A 10,712-nucleotide genomic window follows, 5' to 3' on the forward strand; every position below is an offset into this window, starting at 1 on the left:
CAGAAAGTACTTCAGGGGTGTTAGAGTGGAGACATAGACAAAGCACGGTGGGGGTTGGAAAAGAAAGCAAGATTGTTCTGGATTTTTTGTGGAGAATTTATCACATGGAAGGTGATATTGGTCTTGGCCCTTGGCAGGTAGTGAGGTTTTTCAGGGATAAAGAGTGGCATCATAGGTGGAGGGAAAAACAGGGAGCAAAGGCATAAAAATGGAGAAAGAGTTTAAGAAATAGCAAGGACCCCATTGACCTCAAGATAGGGTGGGTACTGGGAACCTAGTAGGTGTTAAGGTTGGGACCCAAGATAGGAGAGGGGAACAAAGAGACCCCAAGGAGTTTAAATTTGTCATTTTCAGTCACAATCCCAGCAGTGTTCTGAGAGAACTGATCTGCCTTTCATCTGCAGAGAGAGCTTTGGGCACCCAAAACCAATTGGGAAGATTGCAGTAAACTTTGCGATAGACAATGACAGCCAGAACTCAGTTTGTTGCAGTGGGAATAAAAGGCAAGACAGAACTGAGGCTAGGGTACCAGATACGGCACCGTCAGAGGGGATCTGGTGACTGCATCAAGCGTCCATTCTGCAAAAGCTGGAAGAATTCATGCGTTAGATAAATACGTTCACCAAGATTCCCTGCTTTCTGTCCAGCATCCTTTCTGCTGGCACATTCCCACTCATGAGAGGTTGTTGAGGTGGTTTGTAAGCTGATTTCTACACTGGCTATTTGTGTTTTATTATATTTATATATATATATCTTAATAATCATTTTAATAAATATATTTTTAAATTTTTCTTTTTTTTGGCATTTAAAAGATTTCTTTTCCCCTAAAGTGGTTATGATTCAATCTGTTTTACAGGTATGCGGGAGGCTTGCAGATGACTATTTCACATTTACTGTGTAAACGAGTGACTCAGTATGTTACTTTAGAACCAGATATGTGTGGTTTTGCTTCACTTGAGGAATTCAGTAGAGAACATACTTCATGTCAACAGAAACTCTCATAAATTTATACAGAGAAAGGCATGAGCAAAACCTTTTATAGTCACATGGCTGCATGGAATCCGTTTCCTTTTCTTTATGGAGAGGCTCTAGATTTTTCTCGCATACCTCAGAAAAAGCTTGTTCATGCGCAGGAGGTGGTTCTGATAAGGGGCACCTCTGTCATCTTTTTCTTGAGTTCACTCTTCAGGATTAAAAAATGATTGAAGGAGAAAGTAAGATCTGAAGGGTTGTTCTTGTGCCTTGTATGTAAGAGGGTAAGCATTTTCCCTCTAGAGTTGTACTCCAGGGGAAGCTTGCCAGAAAAACCAAACAAGGTAGCAATGGTCCAAGGCGGTTTCTCCTGCACAATGAATGGCTGGGCTTCCGTATCTGGCCCTATGTATATAAACTATGTGTCTTGGGATAGAAAGTCTTCCAGGAACACAGAAAGATGGATCCAAGAAGTAGAGGAGAGAGATAACTTTCTTTTGGTTGTAAAAGAACATTTATACCATTATCCTCTCAGCTTAGATATTAAGCTTTAAAAAAAAATGTCCATACATTTCATCGTGTGGCTAGGCAGGTTTTGGCTCAGAGAAATCCAGATCATGATTAACTGAAAGGAGATAAATGTTGGGAGGAAGTCCTGCATAGACAGACGGGTTTCTGAAGGAGGCACCTGCCCAGTTTGGCATAATGGACTCAGCGGCCTGGCAGAATCTCTACGTGAATACTTTGGTTGGATTGATGACCTTTTGTGGCTTTTGTGGCATGGAAAGACATATATATATTTTTTGAATGAAACACTGTATGTTCTTCTAAAGAGTTCTTGACATTCTGCTGTTTCCCAGCCTTTATTAGTGAATTGGGGGGGATTCTTAGACATGCATGATGTTAGGAAGAAATTTAGAACATTCAATTTACATATTCTGTATGCCATATTACAAAATCCCCTAGGAAACTGACGTACTATTTATCTCAACTTATACATGAAATTATACATTTACTTAGTATTAGTCATTAAAAACATGTTTTTATTTTGTAAATAACACCATTCCTCTGTGTGTGCGTGTGTGTGTATGGTGTGTGTGTGTGTGTGTGTGTGTGGTGTGTATACACGCACATGCTTTAATCTCTGAAATCTGCCTTATTTTGTTTGACTTTAGAAGACTTTTGAGGCTATATTTCATGTCTAGTGAACAGCATCTGGGGGCTGCATGTCCCACAGTCCACAGGTTTGGGAACAGAGGTTGCCACTCTTGGTTTAATAGCAGCCTGAGTGCTCCCTGTGGCCAAGTACCTTAATATTTCCTTTGGTGAGTAGAACTAGAAAACAGTGTCCTTTTAATTTATAGAGGACACTTTCTTGGAAGGAAAAATGAAAAGTGTACATTTGAGATCAGAATTAGACTTCAGAATAGCTTTGATAGAGCCTGAGGAATGAGTAGAGCAAAGATTTGTTCTACGGCAAACATATTCCCTGATGCACAGAGTACCCTGACCCCAGTCTCCTGCTTCAGTTCAAACCTGACTGCTTCGCAGGACAGTGGAGGCTGCTCCCCCGGGGCCGCTGCACCTCTAAGGGACACTCACAGAAAGACAGGTTCCTCTGAGGTTGTCTTCAGCTGACCTCCATCTTCTGGCCACTTTTCTCTCACCTTCCACTGACAGTCATTAATGGCTTTGGCATGTTCCTCAATCCTTTAACTCATATTTGTTTTTCTCTCTTGCCCCTGTCATGACGGAAAAGATGTTCCTCCTTCTACCTAAAGACAATCCCTAAGTGTGGGCTCTGGATTCCATCCATCCTTTCCGGACTCCTTATGGGCCTCTCTGATTTTATCTACTTAACAGCTCTTGGATTTTTTCCCTATCTCCAGCTTCACTGCTTGTCTTAATTTATGCCACCACAATCTCACAATCTCTCAGCACCCCTAATTTGTTTCTTTGCACATACTGTTGTCTTTTCCAGACCATCCTTCTTCATGAAGCCTGTGACTTTTCCAAAACATGAACCTGACTCTGTCACATAACCTCTTCCTTCCCTTCCACCCTGGGTTCCCTTTGGTCATTAGAATAACACCTAAACTCCCCAGCACAGCATTCAGGGCTCTGGTCTTTCTTAGCTCTGGGAGACAATAACACATCTCCTCTCAACAAACTAAAGTGATAAGAATTCATGAAGCCTTGCGTGTTACACTATGTTTTTTTAAAGAGACAATTTCTGGTATATACTGTAAGATTTAATAGATGGAGGCAGAGATGGGAGGAAAAAGAGACCACGACCACGTTATGGAGCCAAGAAAGCCTTTATTGGGATCTGCAATTCCTGGGCGAGGTCCCATGGCCCAGGGAGTGGGGAGTCGGGGAAAGTCGTGGGGGGCGGGGTGGTGGTTTATGGGTGAGGGGTTCTGGGTTTGATCTTGGGAGGGCAGATTATCAAATAAGGGCTTTCCAGGGCTTGGCGGGGTGGAATAGGTTGCCTGTCAGGGTGACGGGAAGCTGGAGCTTCATGATTGGCTGCTTCCAAATGGGGCAGGACATTCCAGGTCTGCAGGTGAGGGGCCAGGAGGTCGTCTGTGCACGTGTTCTCCTCCAGCCCCTGGAGAAATGGCCGCTCCGTCGCCACCTTAAGGTGACTCTTACATATACAGAGCCCAGTGTTAAAGGGTCGAGAGAGAATTTTGGAGCTTAGAAAACTCAGGCTTTTCTTTGTAGGTATGCCAATAAAGAATACTGTTTCTGACATTTGCCCAATCTCTAAATACCATACATCTTTTTCTTTTGGACGACTAGGATACATGTTTGGGCAATTTCTTTTGTACAGTAGATGTGATTCATAGGAGAGATCAATGGGTAATTTAGGAACCATGAGTTCTAGTTATAGGAAGTTGCCTGTGTGAGGCATATGCATGATCTCTATTTACTTCCTAAACTGCAAGTTGATGACAAACAAAACTACTATATCACCTCTGTAAGTGTTTGTGGAGAGTAACTAATAAAAATAACAGGCTGTGTTACAGGATATGAAGATGCCGTGCAAACCATCTTTTTCCTTAATGATGCATGATGATTTATGAGTCCTTTGGAATTGCTTTTAATCCCTGAAGTTAGCCCTTATGTAATTTAAGCAAGAATAATCAGATACAAGGTGGTGATACTTCCTGCTTCTCAGTGTATGTAATATGATATAAGATACCAAAGTAAAACCATGAAATTTGAAAAGAAAATCAGTAATATTTAGCATTTGTGAGTATCATTTTGCTTTCACAACTCTTTCCAAACCTCAACTAATTAATTTATACACGTCTCAAAGGAAGATGATAAATATCTATTTTACAGGTGGAAAAAAATTGAGTTTGTTGTTAAAAGCCTTGCCCAAGACCTCGGAGGAGGGGGATGTTTGGGTCCTGGCCTAAAACCTGGGCACCCCTGGTGGTCAGTAAAGCTGCTTCACACACACCTCTGCAGCGGCCTTGACTGCTGACTGAGCGAATCTTTGACAAGGGTCTTCAATGGCTAGAGAGTTGAAGCTAATATGTTTTGTGATTCACGTGGACTTCATGGGTCTCCAGAAAAGCTGCGTTCCTGGAACTGTATTGTTTTTTAAGGGATGATTTTTAAAACATAAGGTGCCCCGGGGGAATAAGTAAAAACATGATATACCAGGAAATATGTTCTGCTCTAACATGTGAGTGAGCGGTAACTGATGGCCTGTGTAGCCTCCAGTGAGGAAATTTAAACATTTAGTGTTAAATGTTAATTGTGAGTGCACTTACCCTACCTAGTACAAGGTGATGAATTGTAAACTTCTAGAGGGCAGAGATGATGGTGTGATTCCTTTGTACCTGCAAACCGTGGATGACAGGTTAGACAGGTTGTTCCAAGTGCTCTTTCAAAAGGGACTGTCAGATTGTTTGCATTCCTCCATTTACATAACAGATATATCCCCTCAAGTTTCTGTAAATGGGTCATATATTTAAAGCCCAGGACATTTTGCCTTTTAAAGGGTCCTTGTTTTGAATCCATTTGCAAGTGAACTAAACTATTGTGATAGAGACAATTGCTTCTGAATTCATCTCTTGTGCAGATCTGGCTTTTCAGATAAGTGAATTTTTAAAACCGACCCTTTCTGAGAACGTGTCACAAAATGCAACGGTGAGACCACTGCAGAGTGGAAGGTAGGCCGGACCCCTAGAAGAACATGACTTTTAGAGACAAATGTCTCCAGGTCACTCCACAAATTTTGTTAATTAGTACTGAGTGACCATGGGCACGTTCTCTTTGGCACGTTTTCCAAAGAAGTGAATGATTTTAGACGGAAAATTTTAACTTAGCCAGGTAGCACGGACAACTTTAAGGGATTTCCAAGGCAGTTTACACAGAGCTCGCTTCTTTTCTTAATTTTTTATGATGTTCCATTGCACAGATTTGTTATCGCTTGCTTACTCATTCATTCATTCATTCTTCTGATAAAGGATGTATTATTTTTTTCTCATCTTTTAAAACAAGGATCTCGCGAGGAGCATCTTTATAATATGTATTTTTATATTCCTATCATGTATGTAGATCTAAATGGAATGACTCGCTATGGGTATTTTTAATTTCTTGGATCCTGAAACTGTACTGCAACCTTTCATGTTCCGTCAGTGCTCTTATCCTGACACAGCCGCTTAAACTGGGTGTTGCCGCATGTTCTCATTTACTTAATCTGTTGGATGAAAAAAAGAAGTCTCTCGGTGGTATTTTTATTTGTGTTCATTTAATTGTGGATGAGCTTAATAAGCAGATTTTACATGAATAGTAGACCAACAATTTTGTTTTTGGCCGATTGGAAAGGAATAGAAATCAGGCAGCAACTTAATCCATCCCAAGGCTGAGAACTTGGTAGATACTCTCCTCTGTTATGATGGTTAGAGACTCGCAGTACGATAACCTGACTTCTCCATTCCCCACATAGTGGAAAAACCTGAAAAGGCAGTTCCCATACTGTCCCCAACGTTATTAAGACTTCTGATTATTAGGGGCACCTGGGTGGCTCTCGGTTGCTTAGCCATCCTGCTCTTGACTGCGGCTCAGGTCATGATCTCACAGTTCCTGGGTTCAAGCCGGGCTCTATGGTGGCAGCGCATAACCTGCTTGGGATTCTCTCTCTCCCTCTCCCTCTGCCCCTCCTCGGCTCACGTGCTCTGTCTCTCAAAATATATAAACTTACAAAAAAGACTTCTGAGTATTAGACAAGCATTATTGGTTCTAGGAACCGGAATTGGTGAAAATGCTTTTAAACAAAGGCTCAGAAAGAATGTAACGTCAAGGAAGCTGAGATGGAGATTCTAAGGGGAATGAGTTCACATGCCTGCGTTCTGATTTGCTGCAGGAGAACCATTCGTCGCCATGACATTTTGATTGTTATAGTTAGTAGTAGTTATGGGCCAAATCACTTTAATTCATGGTTTGGACAGCCCACAAATATTTGGCCTGTAGCCTTTCAAAGAAAATGACCCTTGAAGTGTGTTGTTGCTGAAGAAAAGAATCATCTCTGTAAAATATTAAATCTGATAAGAAACTTGCCTTTAAGGCTTTCCCCGGAAGTCTCTCTCTCTCTTTCCCTCCTCCCCTCCTTCCCTCCTTCTCTCCTTCACTCTTTCTCCCTTCGCTATCTGTTAATCCTACTTCTTCCTTATCACTGGAAGAAGCATTTTTCAGATCTTACCCTGCTTAATTAGAAGAGAGAAAGAGAAAAAAGACCAGAACACAAAAGCACACTCTTTAACCTACAAAAAAAAAAAATTATTGCAATTAAAAAGTGTTTAACGTGTTTTTTTCCCCTTCCTGTTAACTTCTTATAAGCACAGAGCAGTTTGTCAAACATGGGCCACTATTTGGAAAAGCCTATGAATGTGGGATTAAGCAGAAGTACAGATAGGAAGAGAATTTCTGTCTCTTGGAAGAACCAAAACATTGTTGCCAAGACATCACAGGTAGTGTCTTTCTTTTAACTAAGGGTCTATATTACTTCAATCAGTATTTCAAATCCTGTTTTGAAGAAAGGTCTAGTCAAAGGTCTCCTTCATAATCAGAACAAGAGTATTTAGTACTTAAAGATATGACCATGAAGCTAACCCTAACCTATCACTTTGGTCATTTTTGATTAGGGTCATGTCATGGCAGAGGAGATGATGGTAGAAGACAGATGTGGGACAACAGGAAAGGAAAAAAGGCCAGCCCAACTGGGGAAACCTGATGTGCTACGTGGGGGTGAAAAATAGAGATGGCCATGAAGACTTTTAGGAGCAGAGGTGGCTTGTTCTTAATCATATGTTGTTTGCAAACCTGATTGAAATCCCCTTCATTTCATTAAAACTTTAGTAAAATCTGCCTACACACAAAGACTTTGTGTAAGTGTGCTTATTTTAAAAGTTACTATTCTTGCGCTCCTAGGTGGTTTGGTCAGTTGAACTTCCTACTCCTGATTTTGGCTCAGGTGGTGATCTCACGGTTCATGGAATTGAGCCCCACGTCAAGCTCCACGCTGACAGTGCAGAGCCTGGAATTCTCTGTTCTCTCCACTCTCTCTTCCTCTCTCTCTGCCCCTGCCTCTCTCTCTCTGTCTCTCAAAAAAAAGTTATTTATTCTTCTGTTGGAAATTCAGGATAGTCTGAGTTGGCTGAGTCCATGTTTTATAGAGGAGAGAGAACATATGTATGCTACCTAACTGATTCATAGATTGGATTAATTAGAACTAGAAGTCAGAGATTACCCCAAGAGTGTAGTTCTTGAACTTCTCTCTTTTTAAAGTTTGTTTATTTATTTTGAGAGAAAGAGAGTATGAGAGAGAAAGAAGCAGAGAGGAGAAAGAGAATCCCAAGCAGTCTCCACACCATCAGCATCGAGCCTGAAGTGGGGCTCAAACTCATGAACTGTGAGATCATGACTTGAGCCAAAATCAAGAGTTAGATGTTTACTGACTGAACCACCCAGAGGCCCCATCCTTAAACCTCTCTATCCCTCTCACTTATCACTCCACTTCTTGCAACAATCTTGGAATTGTGGAAATTTTTGGGTGAGGAAGGAAGGAAGAACAAGGGATTGTCTACAAAATGGGGATGATCTGTTCAAGCAGATCCTCTTCTAGACATTAAAAGTTGTATCTATAAGTAGGCAGATAGCCAAATTCCACCTTGCAATTGAGGAGCTGTGCTCCTTCTAGAGAAAAGTGCTATTATCTTCCCAGGCTCTGGCTTCCAAAGCAGTTGTAACTTTGGAAGATACAATAGCATTACTGGAGCTACTGTATCAGGATTTAAAATGTATGTAACTGTTAAGGACATAATCCGTTAAGTGAGCGAAAAAAGTATGTAAAATGATGTTCACTGAAGTAATTTTTATATTAGAGAAAATTATAAAGAACTTCCTATTTGGCAGATGACATGATTATCTATCCAGACAGTTCACTTGATCTTAGCCAAAAGGCCAAGAAGCAATTATATCCAGACAGTTCAAAGGAATCTACTAAAATTCATATGAACAATATCAATCTACAAAAATTCACTATATTTCTATATAGTTGCAATAAACAATTGGAAATCAAAAATCTTTAAATGAATGTTATCTAAATTTTTTATAATGTTTACTTTTGAGATAAAGAGACAGAGACAGAGCATGAGTAGGGGGTGGGAAAGAGAGAGGGAGACACAGAATCTGAAGCAGGCTCCAGGTTCTGAGCTGTCAGCACAGAGCCTGACACAAGTCTTGAACTCATAAATTGTGAGATCATGACCCGAGCTTAAGTCGGATGCTTAGCTGACTGAGCCACCCAGATGCCCCCAAATGAGTGTCATTTAAAATAGCACTAGAAACATGCAATAACATACTTAGTATAAATCTAACAAAATGATGCAGGATCTGTATAGGTGGGAAGCTACAAAACACCACCGAAAGAAGGATGACTTAAATAAATGGAAAGATAAAATGTTCATGAACTGAAAAACTTCATACTGTGAAAAATGCCAGTTGTTCCCAAGCTGACCTATAGGTTTAATAGAGTATCACTTGGGGCACCTGGATGGCTCAGTCGGTTGAATGTCTGACTCTCGATTTTGGCTCCGGTCGTGGTCTCATGGTTTGTGACATCGAGCCCCATGTCAGGCTCTGTGCTATCAGATTCTCTCTCTCCCTCTTTCTCTGCCCCTTTCCCACTACTGTGCTCTCTCTCTCAAAATAAGTAAATAAATAAATAAAACAATATCACTTAAAATCCCAGCAAATGTTTTTGAGAAGTATACACACTGAGTTAAACTTTATATACAAAGTCAAGAGCTAGAATTTTGAGGGAAAAAAAACCTTACAGTTTAAAAAAGAACAGAGTTTGAGGACTCCTACTACCTGAATTCCAGATTTATTATAAAGCTGTAGTAATCATACAGTATGGTGTCAGCAAAAGGACAGACATACAGATAAAGGGGGCAAAACACAGATTTCAGAAACAGGTCCACCAGAATAGAATCATATACGCCAATTGATTTTTCAAAAAAGTTTTTTTTGAAAAAATTATAGATCCACATGCAGTTTTGAGAAAGTATACAAATTCCACCTACTCCTTGCTCAGTTTCCCTCAATAATACATATTGCAAAGCTAAGTATAATATCGCTGTTCCAATTATACTGAATCAATCCATCAATCTTGTTCAGGTTTCACTAATTTTACGTGTGTGTGTGTGTGTGTGTGTGTGTGTGTGTGTGTTTAGTTCTGTGCAATTTTATCACATGTATAGGTTCATGTATCTACCTCCGCAAAGGCTTACAAAATACAGATCCATCACTACAATGATCCATTATGCTTCCCTCTTGTAAACGCACCAATTTCTTCCCCACACTCTTGTACTTAACTCTTGACAACCTCTAATATGTTCACTCTCTTTATAATTTTGTCATTTAAAAAATGTGGTGTCAATGGAATCACACACTATGTAACATTTGGGGATGGGCTTTTTTACTCAGCATAATTCTCTGGAGATTTGCCTGATTGCTTTGTGTATCAATAGTTTGTTCCTCTTTCTTGCTGAGTACTAATCCATGGTATGGGTGTGTGTGCGCCATATTTTGTTTACCCATTCACCCAGTGAAGGACATCTGGATTGTTTCCAGTTTTGACTCTTACAAATGAAGCTGAAATATTCCAATGCAGGTTTTTATGTGAATATAAATTTCCACTCTCTGGGATGAATGCCAAAAGTGTAATTACTGGGTCAGATGATAATTGCGTATTTAGTGTTTAAAGAAACTACTAAACTGTTTTCTAGCCCTAGTTACATTCTCACTGGCAAAGTTTGAGTAACTTGGTTTCTTTACCTCCTTACCAGCATTTGGTAGTGCCACAATTTTTGATTTTGCCCACTCTGATAGGGGAATAGTGATATCTTACTGTGGTTTTAATGTGCATTTCCCTAACGGATAATGATTTTGAACATGTTCTCATGTGCTTAATTTACCATCTGTATCTCCTTTTTGGTTAAATATCTCTTCATGTCTATTGTCTATTTTCTAGTGGGTTTTTTTTTTTCTTACCATTGAGTTTTGAGAGTTCTTTATTTATTCTAAATACTAGGCCTTTTTCAGATACATGATTTATAAATATGTACTTTCAACCTGTGGAATTATCTTTCATCCTTTTTTGCATAGCAAAGGTATGTTTTGATGAAGTCTTATTTTTTCATTTTAAAAATTAAGGT

The 10,712-nt window shown here is 40.0% G+C and overlaps 1 long non-coding RNA gene across 2 annotated transcripts; it reads left to right on the forward strand.

Annotated features, from left to right (window-relative positions):
• Positions 1-6,439: 6,439 nt before the first annotated feature.
• Positions 6,440-7,355, forward strand: LOC115301027. 2 transcript variants are annotated; one of them, XR_003912945.1, is made up of 3 exons: positions 6,440-6,522; positions 6,832-6,962; positions 7,137-7,355. It is a non-coding gene; the product is annotated as an uncharacterized LOC115301027 (long non-coding RNA). The 2 variants fall into 2 exon arrangements; XR_003912946.1 differs by having other exon boundaries at positions 6,448-6,522; positions 6,837-6,962.
• The last annotated feature ends 3,357 nt before the right edge of the window (positions 7,356-10,712 follow it).

Source organism: Suricata suricatta, chromosome 9 (assembly GCF_006229205.1).
Source record: "Suricata suricatta isolate VVHF042 chromosome 9, meerkat_22Aug2017_6uvM2_HiC, whole genome shotgun sequence".
Lineage (NCBI taxonomy): Eukaryota > Metazoa > Chordata > Mammalia > Carnivora > Herpestidae > Suricata > Suricata suricatta.